The sequence below is a fragment of the Pongo abelii genome, chromosome 21, assembly GCF_028885655.2.
Source record: "Pongo abelii isolate AG06213 chromosome 21, NHGRI_mPonAbe1-v2.0_pri, whole genome shotgun sequence".
Lineage (NCBI taxonomy): Eukaryota > Metazoa > Chordata > Mammalia > Primates > Hominidae > Pongo > Pongo abelii.
Window position 1 is genome coordinate 1,801,130 of NC_072006.2, and position 16,003 is coordinate 1,817,132.

The window sequence follows — 16,003 nt, forward strand, 5'->3', positions numbered from 1 at the left end:
AGGAAAACATGAAGGAGACTTCAGTTTTTCCTTTTTTTCTCCATAGATTCCCATTTTTATTTCCTGTTTGTATTTCACAGAGCACTAAGAAGGCATCAGTGAAACGCCTAATAAATACCTAGTATTTCTCAAAATCAAAAGTTTCACAACTCAGCACTCCAGGAAGTCTGATTTCATTGCTTGTTTATATGTTTTTCTCCCTTTTACCTTAACCAAAGCTGCCTTTTGCCAAATTTAAATGAAATTTGCCCCTCATAGGATTTCAGCTTGAAACTGAATTAGGAAGCCAGGAAGACTTAGAATAAGCATGTGTTTTAAATGCTACACAATGTATCTATTTTTTTAAGTGGAAGTTTCATAATATTTAAAGCCAGGTATATAAAACAAATTGCAACACATTTCCTCAAGCAACCACTTAGAGATCATACCAAATGAACTTAAAAAATATGTTTTATATTTTTAATGAGTAACAGGGAATGTGCTTAAATGATGCAATTTATCAGAATTTTTTTTTCAGATAAACTTTCTACCAGCTTCCTCCAGTAGAAAACACTTTTTATTTTCTTTTTAAAGCACCAAAGTTTATTCCCTTCCCCCCACCTCCCTATTTTTTTAAGCTATTTCAGGTGGTGGAAGGTCTGAGGATCATTTGCACTAATTATTTTTAGTTCTTCCTCACATAACACCTGAAGAGGACATTCTATTTATGGGAACCAAATTACTTAAAAATATTTCCAAGCTCTTTAAGCAGAGGTCAGTACACACATTAGCTGGGGGCAAAAGGAATATTCAAGCCTAGGCATCCCTTTTGAATTCACAGCTGGGATTTATGCAGCTCCATGCTGTTGGCCTGGTCCCCTTGGTTACCCTCCACCTTGCTCATAATATCCAGACAGCATGTCAGGGCCCATCTCATCTCCACATATCAGTAGATGTTTGTGGAGGATCAGCTGTTCCCATGGTACCTGGGCTCCAGGATTTGCGTTGGAATGTGCTGTGTTTCCCAGACTCTAGGTTCTCAGCAACTGCTCATATACCATCTTGAGTCTCTGCACCTACTGAGTCTTTCTAGGATTTTGTGTTGCTGCACTGACAATTTTCACACTCTTGGGTCCTAACTCCCGATTACAAGCTGTGGGGATTAAGAAATTCCTCCCTGAGACCTGGTTGCACTTGCCTTAATTGCCCATTTGTTCTTCTCTGGGTTGATTTTTATTTTTCCTCCCCCTTTAGGGTAATTTTGAAAGAAGCTCTAGTTATTATTTTCCTCATTCTAAATAATTGTGATAAAACCTTTGAAATTGCGCTACTTCTACTGGAGAAAAGATAGAACTTTATTATCTCACAGGAAAAGACCACCTTACATGCTTTTCATCTTATTTTCTTGACTAGGGGTTTAATATCATTTAAAAATCCCAAACTGGATCGCCATGGATCTCATGTAACAGTAAATATAGTGTAGAAATATTTTTGAATAAAATGATGGATACAAAGTAAATAATAAGACATTTGAAACAAGCATTTTATTAAAATAAAAAGGCTTACATGGAATCATGAATACACTTTTGAGATAGTTACTTATATAAGAAATATTTAACTCCCCAATTTTAAAAATATGTATGTTGTGTGACAGTTCTTCGGTTTAAGTCTGAAATGTGAATTTAGAAAAGAAGAACAAATAAAGAAGAAAGTTTGGGGGAAAAAAGACCTAGATTTAATATAATTAGCATGGGAATTGCTGAAAATAGAGATTCCCAGTTTAGACCCTTGGTAGAGTTAATTTACTAGACAGGAAAGAGAAAGACAAAAATAAAATAAAACAAAAAACTGAGATGCCTAGATACATTTAAATTTTAGATAAAAATAATTTTTAAGTGTATGTTCTAAATATTATGGAACATACTTGTATTTCTTTTCACTGTTTATGTAGAATCCAAATTTAATTGGGTGTCTTGTATTTTATCTGTCAGTTTCAATCACTAGAGACTTCAGTTCAGTCCTGGTGGGTGGGGGCCAAAACTGGTGTACTTTTTATAAGCTAAACTCTGCATGAATTCTAATGAGAAGTCAGGTTAGAAAACCACTAGTTTATTGTTTCAAAATGGAAGACACATGCATGCACGCACACACGTGCACACACACTCACACACTTATAACAGACACAATGGTGATCCCAAAGTCTGTGCTCCTGGTAGATTCATTCTTCAAATGAAAAAATATATATTATCTGAAGTAAAGAGAGGAATCAAAATTCACCTGATTTTGCCATGGGGATCCTGGTGCAGGTGGCAAAATACTCATGCATTTTCCAAATTATAGAATGTGCTACAGACTGACAGAATTATCCTCATCACCATCATCATTGTTTTGGCTGGCTACCTTAAAATTTTGTTATCAAACATGGTTGGTTACCATTGGATATTCTTGTTAACTTTTATGATTGATAGTGAGTTACCATGAGGTTATAAGTAAAACCCAACATATTATATGTAGTCAACTAGCTTTTAAAAACAGAATACAAGAGAACACACAACAATTAATTTAACCTTAACATAAACTAGTTGATTTAATTGATTCACTGTATATCTATTAAGTGCTTGGTATGTTGCAAAGCTAGGGATAAATTACAAATTAGATAGAGCCCCAACTCTCCAGGCACTTAATGGTTTAGAATCACAAGAGTTTCCTGCAGGACTTTAAGTCTCACATGACATGTTGATTATCATATAATTTTATATACAAAATGCCAGAGTAGCAGAACACCTGGTTTAAAGAAGCTTTCTCATTAAAAAAAAAAAAGAAGAAGAAGAAGAAAAGAAAAAAAGTCCTCTACATTTTAAAATGTAGCAGCCTTAATATAAAGCTTCATAAAGGAGAAATCCTTTTGTGTACTTTTGAGGCTGCATGGTTTGGGAAGAGGAAGATTACTTTAAAGTTCTTTGTAATTACTGGATTTATTTAATGAAGAACTAGTTACAGCATTTAGTACTACATGACATGTTTTTATTGGTCATTATCATATAAAACTTTTTCTACATTCCTTTTTTCTGTTGGAGTATCCATTGTAGCATTGTAATATGGAAGGGCTGTGCTACGTGATGTGAGTCACACTCATCGGGACAGGTGGGGGAACTGCAGGCTCCTTGGTGTAGAAGATCCAGCTCAGTGTGCAGCCATTTCAGGAAGACTTTTCTGACCACGCACTTTGAGCTCTCCTTTTTTAAACATCCATACTACTTCTCACTGGACTAGCTACTTTAATGTTCCAAAAATCTCTTATTGATGTTAAAGTCTGGTAGTTCAGAATAATATTTGGGAGTGAGGAGGAGCAAGTACCACATTATAGTCATGTTTTGAATTTCCCAGAGAGCCTCCCTCATCTAGATGTGGCCCCTGAGTCTTCTATCACCTGAGTGTTTGACCTGGATGTCACTTTGAAGATCATAACACAGAAGTAAGCCTTGTGGAAGCAAGTGCCTTTCACAGCACCATGGGTGTGCCCTGAGAAACAGAATACAAGGTAAAACCTCAATGTGCCAGGATGAATGAGGATTTAGGGGTAATTATTCTTTCTGGTTCACTGGAAAATGTCTTTCTGGAAATTAAATCTATTACAATATGAAAGTTGCTTTGCTTAGTATTCTGGCTTGTACAAAGAAGACTAAAGCAGAGCACCTGCTCTCAAAGATCAGATAATTCAGGTGAGGAGTTAAGGCAAATGTGAATGAAAATTTAACTAACAAGAGAGTAAATTAGGCAGCATGGGAAGGCGATGTCTTTTCTGAAAAAGAGTTATTGAAGGTTAGCTTCCCATTTTCTATAGCAGCTTATTTCCCTGCACTGATAAATAAGAAATGATAAATATAATTGGGTCATTCTTTCAATATAGTATCTTGTGGCATATTAGGTCAATAATATCAATAATAATAACAGCCACTTATACAGTGCTTAATACTTCTCAGTTTAATAATAACTTTTGTAAGTTAACAATTTAATCCTCCCAACAGTCCAGTGAGCCAGGAGCTATTACCCCCATCTTTTGGAAAAAGAGAGGTTAAATAACTTGCCCAAGTTTACACAGCCATTAGGTAGCTGAGCCAAGCTGGCTCCAAAGCCCATGCTTAATAATGATTTCATTCTGCCTTCTTTGCTTCTGTGTATCAACTCTTATTGTGCCTTCTAAAAATAAAAATTCCAGAAAATTTTTCCTCTTCTTTTGTCTCTTTATGCTACAGTCAATTGAAAGGAAAAACATCTGGTGAATAGAAGGTTCTTACAAGAAACACTCTGTTTCTAGGTAATTGAAGTTTTATGTCAGTGAGGCTGAGAGAGTACCTAGGCAAGGTCAGTTTATATGAGACAGAAGCAAAAGCCAAACAAACTTTAATGTTGCCTGACAGGCCATGGGCAGCAGAAGAGGTTTTCTGAGATATCAGAAGAAAGCACAGCTTCGTGGAGGAAAATGCACAATCTTACTAGGAAAGACGCGTTTCTCTGTGAAGACTCAAAATGATTTCTGTGTGGAGGAATTATACTGTTAATAACAAATAGGGGAAGCAGTGAGCTGTCTCCGGCTTTGTAACATCTGTTATAACTGCACCTGCCTCAAAGATTTCCTGGTTTCTATTCCCAAGAGAAAGTCAGTCAGCAGGAAATGAGGCAAGTGCACAATGACTTTACGGGAAAAAGATGGCTTTTGACTTCTCCTTGGGCTTAATTCCTGACAATATTGCATATTCCCCTTGTTGTTGATAGTACTTTACAAGGCAGTGGTTTGTAAAATGAAAGATGGGAAGGAAGAAAGGGACCTATGCTTGGAAACAGTTTTTATGGAACACAGGAATGTCACAGGGCACGGGTCAATTGGGTGACATCAATACATCTGGCTGTTAGTCCTTGCTCTGACTGAATGGGTAATACATGGAAACAAAACATATTCCTACTCACCACAACAATTCAAAGGCTCACACCTGTGTCTCCTTTCGTTCTCTAATTCAGTGATTCTTAAATTCCCAAACTTTGGAGTGAATCAAGATCACCTGGACGGCTTGTTTAACCACACATTGCAGGACCTGATGTAGTTTCTAACACAATGTGTCTGATGTGGTACCTAGGAATCTGTATTTCTGCAAGTCCCTAGGTGAGGCTGAGGCTGCTGGTCTGGAGATTACATTTGAGAATTATTACTATGATTGATTTAAACAGAAATCTCCCATTCTTGTTATTCTTGGGCCTCTCTCTCATCAGGATGATCCAGTTCCCAGGGATTTTCACCATTTCTTCCTATCAGTACGATTGAGCAGAATCTGCCCCTCACTTCTCCACCGAAGTCCCAGCAGCAGCCTCAGCATTTATCTCCAACTTGGATGAAATTAATTAAGTTATATTCAAGGGGTTCCAGAGAGAAGTTGGGTGCATGTAGCCTTCCCAAGCTAGTACAGTGGAGCAGGCATTTCCTCAAAGGCCTCACTATATTGGATGGACATCATGTTTTACATCATTTTTCCTGGAGTAAATCTGCTGCAGATGAAATGCTAACATTGTCCACTGTTAGTATATGAAAGCTTGGGGAAGGACATTAGCTCCCCCTTATCCTTGGTTTTGTTTCTTACACTTGCAGTTACCCACACTCAACTGTGGTCTGAAAATATTATGACCTTTATGAAAAAGTTCACAAATAACAATTTATAAGTTTTAGATGGCACACTGTTCTGAGTAGCATGATTCCTGCTTGCATCTCACCCCTAATGTGACTCATCCCTTTGTCCAGCATATCTATGGGGTATATGTTCCCCACCTGTTAGTCCTGGACATCGTCCGCTCCTGACATCCAATCAACACCAACATGGCTTGACGATCCAGGATCACCCAAAGCAGATGGTCCTCCTACTGGAGAATCTTCAGAAAGTCAACTGTAGCCTAACGCTATGTCACAATGCCTATGTCATTCACCTCACTTCATCGCATCACGTAGGCATTTTATCATCTCATACCATTACAACAAGACGAAGGGGAAGTACAGTACAAGAAGATATTTTGAAAGAGAAAGACCACATTCACAAAACTTTTATTACATTATATTGTTGCAATTGTTCTATTTTATTACCAGTTATGATTGTTAATCCTTTGTGCCTAATTTATAAATTTTTTAATAGTTAAGTATATATACGAACAAGCATACTATATATAGGGTTCAGTACTATCCTTAGTTTTAGGGATCCACTGGGGATAAGGGGGAACGATTGTACCTAACCTTATGCTTATGTGAAGAGCTCCTAAGGTCACTTGCACACAGAAGCTATTTAAAAATAGTTGTTACAATTAGGAACCCCCTGGAATATAATATGTGTGGCATCACTTAAAGAAGTAAAAAGAAAGAGGATAATTTTTATTTCCCTTTATATTTAGTAAAATATTTCTCTACAATATTATAATATTTATGGCAAAATTACATTAATAATTTTCTCATAATTTTAAAAAGTGAAATATCTACATGTAAGGCAATACAATATTATGATTATTTAAATATTTAAGCAACATATTTTATGTTCATGTAATATAGTCACACGCTGCATAACAACGTTTTGGTCAATGATGGAACAGCTATAACATGGTGGTCACATGAGATTATAGTACCCTATTTTCATTACCTATGTCTAGACATGTTTAGATACACTAATACTTACTATTGTGTTATAGTTAAATATGGTATTCAGTATAGTAGCATGCTGCACAGGTTTGTAGCTTAGGAGCAATAAGTTATAACATGTAGCCTAGTGTAGTAGGCTATACCACCTAGGTTTGTGTGAGCATTCCGTATGATGTTTGCACAATGATGACAAAATCACCTAATGACACATTTCCCATAAGGAATTCCTTTTATTAAGCAATACATGACTGTACTAATATAATACATATATTATGTTGATATTTAATATTTCATCAGATATCAATATATCATAAAATATACAATTAAACATATAATAATGTATTAATTATATTTGATTATATATGCAAAGTCATTTTAAAAAGTAAAATATGTAAATTCAAGGCATACAGAAAATATATAACATGAACACACACGTACCAAGTGTGTTCATATTAATAAGCAAATTGTTGAAAGTTAATATCTCTATATTCAAGATATAGCTATTAAGTAATATATAACATTAATACACATTACACATGTAATATTTTATTTATTATTTCTAAACTGTCACTTGTTTTATTACTCATATCTCAGTCTGTTCTGCCACATTGGTGTTAGCAAAGTTATTGCCAGTCTTATTGGGGTGACAACTAAAATCAACAAATGTCAGTGGATAATGGGAAGTTTACTGCATTTCCTCAGTACAGTAAAGAATGAAAATCCTAGTCTTGGGTATATATTCAGTGCTTTTCTTTAAATGTATGTTTTAGAAGGGGGCAATAATTAACATTACGTTTTATTTCTAAGGTGGATACTAACTACAAAGGTCATAAGCACCATAAGCATCCACATTTTAAAGACATGTTCTCAGGGACAGGAAGATCGACTTTCCAGGAGTCAAAATTTTAATGACTGTCTTCTCTCTGCACGGATGTTTCCTCAGGCTGCCTTTTGGTTACTTCTTCCAGGTGGGCTGTTCCAAGAGACTGTGTAAGGGGTTATATAAGTTTGCTTGGGCTGCCATAGCAAAATACCACAGACTGAGTGACTTAAGTAACAGAAATGCACGTTCTCACCATTCTGGAATCTGGAACGCCAAGATCAAGGTTCCAGCAGGGGTGATTTCCTGTGGGGACCCCAGGGGACGGGTCTGCTTCCACACCTTTCTCCTTGGCTGGCTGGACTCTTGCTGCTTCCTCAACATGCTTATTTATCCCTCTGTGCACGGCTCTCCTGGCATCTTTTCCTTTCTTTCTAAAGACGCCAGTCAGGTTGGCCTTACTCTAACAGCCTCATTTTAACGTAATCACCTCTTTTAGAATCTTATCTTCAAATACTGTCACTTTCTGAAGTACTGCAGCTTGAGAGTTTAACATATGAATTTGGGGACACAATTCAGGCCATAATGGTGGTAGTGGAGAAGTAAAAATCATATAGATAGAACATCTGGCTTCACTTCCGACTTTTCTTGCAATTATAACTCAGAAAATGGCATATAACTCAGGCAGCACATATTCTGTTTTTGATGCCCCAAACATTTTCAAAGAGAGTACAGTGGAGTGGAAAGTATGCTGACTGCAAATAGATAGCTTTTGGTCTTGGATTTATAATCTATTGGCTGTGTGACCTTATTCTGTTTAATTAACTTCTCTGAGACTCGGTTTCTCCCTGGGTAAAATAAAACTATTAATTGTTTGCTACAAAAAAGGGTTGATCTAGTGAGAGAACATTCTTAAAAAAATCTAAAAATTCTAATATTCAATTTAGAGCTTAGGAATAAATTTTATTAGTTTACTTTTTAAAATTCTTTTGAAAATGTGACACATGTACATGGTAATAGAAAAAATTCAAACAGTAAAAAAATACACACAGTAAAATCTTGGTCTCCCACCTCCCATCACTGGGCTCCCATTCCCAGAGTTAACTGCCTGTTAGGTGTTCCTTGTTCATTCTTCCAGAATGAGTCAATGTGGATATGCATAAATGTATATTTTCTTTTTATTTACACAAATATGATAGCATGCTGTACACATTATTCTACACCTTGCATTTTGCCCTTAATATGTCTTGGAGGTTAGCCCATGCCTATACATATGAAACCAACTCACTCTTTTTAACCAGTTGCATAGTAGTATTTGCATGGCTGCACTATCAATAAAAAAAATATGCTCTATGGATGAGCCATAGGTTATTCTTTAGATTTTTGCTGTAGTGAACTTGAAAAAAATACTGCAGTGAATATTCTTCAACATGTGTCTTTATGTACATATATGTGTATTTGTAAGATAAATTCCTAAAATAAATATTTTACTCAAAAAAAATCTAAAAATGCCCTGGAAAGCCTCTATATACAATCAGGCTTTAAACAAACTGAAGGGATTATTATAATCATCACTATGTGTTTGATTTTAAGTGGTTGTCCATTTAAAACGCTTGAAGAATTAAATAGAGCCACATTTAAATCAGTCACCATTCATAGACTATTCTCTGTGCACATGACTTTTTCCATAGGGGTTGATGATTAACCATTGGTTCAATATTCATTAGTGAATAGTTGTAGATTAGTTTCTGTCAGTTACAAGTCTTGCTAGGACAATGTAATGGATGATATCAATGTTTATTTTGGCAAAATATTAAAGTATAAGACAAACATAACAAATATCTCGGTGTTTATTTTTTCCTTAGTGGGAACACCATAAGCTGTTTTTTACCCATCTTCAGATGCCATGCGCTGAGCATTTTTATTTGCTATTGGCAGATCCTACCTGCTTTCCTGGTTTCCTTCATCATTCTTTCCTTTCTTGGTTTTCCTTACTCCTGCCTCTCTTCTTCAGCTTATCTCTTCTCCCATCTCTCCCTTCTTACCCTATCCACTCTCTCCTTTCTCCAGTCTCTCTTCTCTCTAATCTTTTCCATTTTCTCTCCGTTGTCCTGTCTTTTCTCCCCTCTTATGTCTTCCCTTTTCACCCCACCTTTCTTCTCTTCTCTCAAAACAACTTTTTAAAAGATAGATTTTCAGTTCTTTTTACCGTAGTGCAAACATGTTTTAAATATAAAATACCCGATCAGGTGTTTTCCCTGAATTCAACAACTGTTTAAATAACACCTGCGATTTACATATATTTAAATAAACATCTCCAGCAACCCCTAGTGGAATGGTAGACATCAGGGAATAGATGTGGAAGGACTTTGCAGTTGTTGCAAGGCTTTCCATGTGGTTAAGTTCATGTTACCAGCAGACATAAACTCTATCAATTCAAAAGTTCTCCTGAAGCCAGGTGAGTTAAAACTTCTGTGAAATTTCTACACTGTTTCAATATATTAAAAATACTCTACCTCAGTGAGACTGGAGGGAGGAAGTTTCAAGTGTCAGCTGGCAGACATGACTGAAATGAACAGTGATTCTCAAACCTACTGGTATAGAACCAAGCCAGAATTTTAAGCTTAAAACACAGATTATCAGCACCCCTCATATCTTAGGTACATGTTTGTTTTCTCCAAAGCATTTCTTGCCATATTAATTTGAGCTTTATAAAATGAAAATCTCTCAGCGCTGAAACCAGCATTGCAGATTTTCCTATTGTTCAGGTTCTTTGCAGGAAACGAATGGTGAAGAACCATCTCAGCTTGTCATAAAACAATATTCCCAACTCTCCGCTTCAGCTTTTTGGATTTCATCCTATACACAAAATAGCATAGTTAACGTTCATTAAAAATTTCTTAAATTACAGGAGAAATATGGCTTAACACTTCTTGTCTAGCTCAAAGAAAATAATTGGTATCCGAATAAAGTAATCATTAAAAGTAATAAATGTGCAAAGCCTGGAAAAATCGTTTTGAATATTTCAAAACAGGACAAAACAGGAAAATGTCTGGTTTCGCAGCATTATTTAACAAACACACACTGTCTGTTCAGGAGACCTGCACCTCCTCAATCATGAATTAAACATTGTCTTGTGATGTACCTTCTAATGATGGTATAATCCATGACTTCCAGGTGTGGTTTCAGAAAAAATTTTAAAGCAAAGCTTTGTATAGTTCTACATGCTACACATATTAATTACCAGGTTTATCTTGAGTAACAGGTGAATAAGAAAAGGCAAAGTTCCATGAGATCCTCAGACCGGTAAAACGAACCATCCTGAAGGCAAACAAGAATGCTGCTGCTTTGATGGGCACAGGTGATCTGTTCTGTACACATTATAGGCAGCATCAGGGCACACGCTAGGTTAAATTTTGAAGTCAAGGAATTGGATCATCATTTATTCCCTAGCTATCTCTTTCTATATGTTTCTGTATACGTTTCCACTTCAGATTTGTGTAGTCATTTTTTCTTCTCTCTTTGCCTACTCACATATGTAAATTTGTTCTCATGGGTATTGGCATCTCCTACATAAAAATGGGATTTCAGGTGTCAATCCCAGGAAAAGTACTATTGATATCTCACTATCCAATAACTATGGCAACATCCCTGTAGAAATCGTATATCACCATCAATATCAATATCATTACAATACTCGTATCTCCATTAAGGTATCCATATTCAGACCTACTGCTCTAAGTCTACAGAAGTGAGTTGTCTCTGTAAAGGACCTTGCAGCAACCTCATTTTTATTCTAGCTATAGACAGTCTAACTGCTTGTTGGTTAAAAAAAATAAAGAAATGAATAAAATATAATTAAGTGTCTTTTCAGAGTGTCATAGCCTAAGCAATCCTTTACACAGTAGTTCCAAAATTAAAATTTATATCTAGCTCTTTATATCTCTGTGCTGAGTTTTATAAAATATAAATTTCAGAAATGGGAGGATTGGAAATAAGAGTAAAGGAGCTTTCAAAAAAGCTTTAAAATATAGCAAAAAATATGCACTGCACTGTCTTGAGTTTACCTGATTCAAATATCTGCCCATTGTTGCTCTAAGTACACTTGCTATTGCCCATTATTTGTCTTGCTTCAATTCTAAAGATTGTGATTCAAAAAGATCATTGAGCAATCTAGAAAGATGTAGGTGAATCATGTCTCACAACTATTTCAGCTGTACACGTTTCTTTCAGACTGCAATGTCATTGAACTTTCATTCCACGATGTCTATACCACTACATTACATTTGGACAGTTGAATGAAAAATATTTCTCTTTCAAAGATTTGTTTTAAATCCTGACCCTTTTAATATGGTGTAAATCCTCTTTGCCTCAGTTTACTTTCCTATCAAATGCACATGTTAGGTGAGGTGATATCTAAATTCCCTTTTAACCATAATCATTTTGTGAAACTGAGTTGAATCAATTGTATTCTACAATAGCTCTGGTATGAGGAGAAGGAAGGAAATCTACACAATATAAGAAAGAGAACATGAAGTTACCAATGTCACCTTTCCTGGCTATGCTGTCAAAAGGATTTAGATTTGCCTATTCCAGACATGGGACACAGAGAGAACAGGCAGAAAATAAGGGTGAGGCCAGTACAAAGCTTATAAACCTACAGATATTTTCAACTTTTAAAAGAGTTCACAGAGCTAATATACATAGAAGCTTATTCAGATTGATGATTGTTGCATGGCAATCCATCACTCAGGTTTGGTATATTCCAGGTGAATATTTTCAAGGCCATTGTTTATCATCCTTCTTTATCAATTTTTGACCACTTAGTCATTTGGAATATCATGAGTTCTAATCCCAAGAGGCAAAAAAGTGGTGAGAGGTACATAATGTGCTATATAGACACAATAGAGTTTGTGCGCATGTATAGATATATATGTATGTATATGTAGAGTGTGTGTGTATATGTATACACAGAGTGTGTATACGTATACTACATATGTACACATATATATATACATACACATACACTGATAACATGTACAGGCACTGTATAGACACTTATAGCTCCTGGTCAACAGCCTCTAAAACTATTAAGAGAAAATGTTGGAATCAATACACAAATAGAGTTTTAGGGCTTATCTCATGCTTTTCTGCGCGTATACCTTAATTTCTCAAATTTTCATATTCATTGTCCTTTAGCCTATTGTTAAGTCTGTGGAATATCTCCTTTTGCCTATGGGTAAGGTAAGGAGATAGCTACTTGAGAATAAAATAGGCTGGTTTTAAAATTATAAGTAACTTTTTCTACTTTATGGGAAATTTGTTTCACTGGGATTACATATAAATTTTTCTAAACCTGCTTGCCACCTCTTAGAGGATTTTTTCAGTGTAAAGAGGGAAGGATCCTCTGGGATAGTCAAAAAAAAGGTGATCCTCTAAAACAAAGAGTGATTAGAAAGTCCAGATACAATAAACATACATGTGCATGTGTCTTCAGAGTAGAATGATTTATATTCCTTTGGGTATGTACCCAGTAATGGCATTGCTGGGTCCAATGGTACTTCTGGTTCTAAATCCTTGAGGAAACTCCATGCTGTCTTCCACAATGGTTGAACTAGTTTACATTCCAACCAACAGTGTAAAAGCATTCCTATTTCTCCACAGAACTATTTACAATAGCAGAGACATGGAACCAACCCAAATGCCTATCAAAAATCAGTGGGATAAAGAAAATGTGTTATATATAAACCATGGAATACTATGCAGTCATAAAAAGGAATGAGATCATGTCCTTTGTGGGGACATGGATGAAGCTGGAAGTCATCATCATCAGCAAACTAACACAGGAACAGAAAAACAAACACTGCATGTTCTCACTCATAAGTAAGAACTGAACAATGAGAACACATGGACTCAGAGAGAGGAATGACACACACTGGGACCAGTCGAGGGGTGTGAGGCAAGGGGAGGGAGAGCATTAGGACAAATAGCTAATGCATGTGGGGCTTAAAACCTAGATGAGGGGTTGATAGGTGCAGCAAACCACCATGGCACACATATACATATGTAACAAAACTACATGTTCTTGTATCCTGGAACTTAAAGTAAAATTAAAAAAAAAAAAAAAAAAAAAAAAAAGAAAGAAAGAAAGTCCAGATACAAATTGTGGATTTAGAAACCAGAGTAGGATAAGCCAGGAGAGAAGTTTAGTTTTGATGCAGTAAAAAACAAACCAGGAGTTAATCCTTTAAAGAAGTATGAAAATAAATCATGATCAAGGAACTCGCTGCAGTATAAATTGGCATAAGAAAATACTAACGTCTAGTATTTTTATACTACCCGGAAAGCTATTATAATAATTCAAGCGAAGGGTGGATGACCACAATGTTGATTAAAAAAATAGATCTGTAGAAGATTACTGATAAAGTACACATGTGAAATCAGCTGGTCCAGTGGCCTCTGCAATTATATGGAAAGCTTTATTCATACTATACACATTTACATCTTCCTCCTGACACTGACTCAGTGACTCAGAGAAAGTACATAAGTTTTTGCAAATCACAATGTTGCTATGGCCAGGCACAGTGGCTCATGCCTGTAATTCCAGCACTTTGGGTGGCTGAGGTGGGCATATTGCTTGAGACCGGAAGTTCAAGACCAGCCTGGGCAACATGATGAAAGCCCATCTCTATAAAAAATTAGCCAGGCATTTTGGCTCGTGCCTGTAGTCCCAGCTACCTGGGAGACAAAAGTGGGAGGGCCAGTTGAGCCCCGGAAGTTGAGGCTGCAGTAAGGGATTATAGCAACACTGCACTCCAGACTAAGTGACAGAGTGAGACCCTACCTTAAAAAATAAATAAATAAAAATAAACAATTTGTGAGACCCTACCTTAAAAAAACATTTGTTGCTTATGAACGTACTTGGAGCAGCATAAAGACACTTGCATTGAACCATCCTGGACACACTAGGATGGTGTCTCCCTTTCTTTGGAGAGGGAGAGTGTTTTCTCTTAAAGTCATAGAATTGGGAAGCCCTTTGAATCTTCCCATATTATTTCTAAATCAAAGTTAAATACTATCACCTCCTTCAATTTCAAATGCTCCTGCATGCCACCCAAATTTGTACATTCACACCACTAAATAACTGAAGGTTTTGAACTCTGCTTATGTGTAGGAAAACATAGTTCTCCCCAGTAGCATCTCTTCTACTCTTTGAGAAAGTTGGGCTGAACATTTATTTATTTATTTATTTATTTATTTATTTATTTATTTATTTATTATTTTTAACTGATCTGAATTGGCTTATTCCTTCCCTCTGGTTCTGTGAAAGAAGTATATTTGTTTGTGTAGTTTTTGTTAAGGTCCTTTTCCATATTTCCATGAAACTCTAGGTGGTCTTTATTATCTACATTTAGAAAATTTCAAATGCTTTTTTCAGACACAGCCTGGCAGAGTTTTGGTCCCAAGCAAATTTCAGGTGGCTGTGGCCTTAATATTGCATCTCATCTGACTGATTTGAGTTACAAACTAAACAGACTGTAAATGGAATCTTAAAAGTCTCATTAGAATGTTGTCGGGGAACCCAGATTTGTTCTACTGAGCCTGCAAAAGAACTCCTGAACTCTTCCTCAGGTATCCATCAAAATAGATTATTATTCAGCGAGAGGAGTGCAGGTATCACTCTGAAGAGTTGCAAAGGGAGCCATTTGATCCTAACAATAGAGGTTTATTAAACACACTTGTATTTTGTGGTTAAAATCCCATCATACTTTGATTTGCTAAACCTCCTCAGTGTTTGGCTTCCAACTTGTTTTCTCCTACACCTTTGAAATCACCCCACAATCACTATTGTGAATAGTTCTACCACCCCTAAAATTGTCTTTATTCTCCTTGGTAATACCTTCCTTCCAACTCTCTCCCCAAGCTCTCTTGCAACTCCCCACTGCAAAGCAACCAGTGATCTGTTTACTGTCTCTATACATTAGTTGGCATTTCCTAAAATGTTATATAAATGGAATTACACAGTATGCATTTTTTTAATTTCCCCTTTTGCCTTATTAGCTCTAATTCTTTGTTTTGCTATTTTGGTGTTTGCTTTCAGGCTTATGGTAATATATCTTTACTTTCAAATCATTTTATATTACTTCACATATAGTATATGAATCTTATGATAAGATACTTCAATTTTTCCCCTTCCATGCTTTATGCTATTATTTATCATACATTTTACTTATATAAATGTTATAAACCCCATATACATATTATTTTGTTTTGTTTAGACAGTCAATATCTTGAAGGATATTTAGAGAACAAGTATTTTATATTTGCCCATGCAGTTACTATTTATAGTTTTCTTCTTCCTGTGGGGAGATTCATATTTCCATCTGGTTTTATATTTCTTCTGCCTGTAAGACTAACATTTTTATAGTGCAGATCATCTGTTGATGAATTGGTGTTACTGTTTTCCACCATAACTAGGACCCCTGCATTTTTCGTTTTTATAAGAGGATTAGGGGGCAAACCCCTTTGAAATT

At 35.9% G+C, this 16,003-nt stretch overlaps 1 long non-coding RNA gene across 1 annotated transcript; it reads right to left on the reverse strand.

Annotated features, from left to right (window-relative positions):
• Positions 1 to 538: 538 nt before the first annotated feature.
• On the reverse strand, positions 539 to 5,870 carry LOC103888739 (uncharacterized). The gene is made up of 2 exons (XR_653119.3): positions 5,798 to 5,870; positions 539 to 2,202 (listed from the first exon to the last, which is right to left on the reverse strand). It is a non-coding gene; the product is annotated as an uncharacterized LOC103888739 (long non-coding RNA).
• Between the last annotated feature and the right edge of the window lie 10,133 nt (positions 5,871 to 16,003).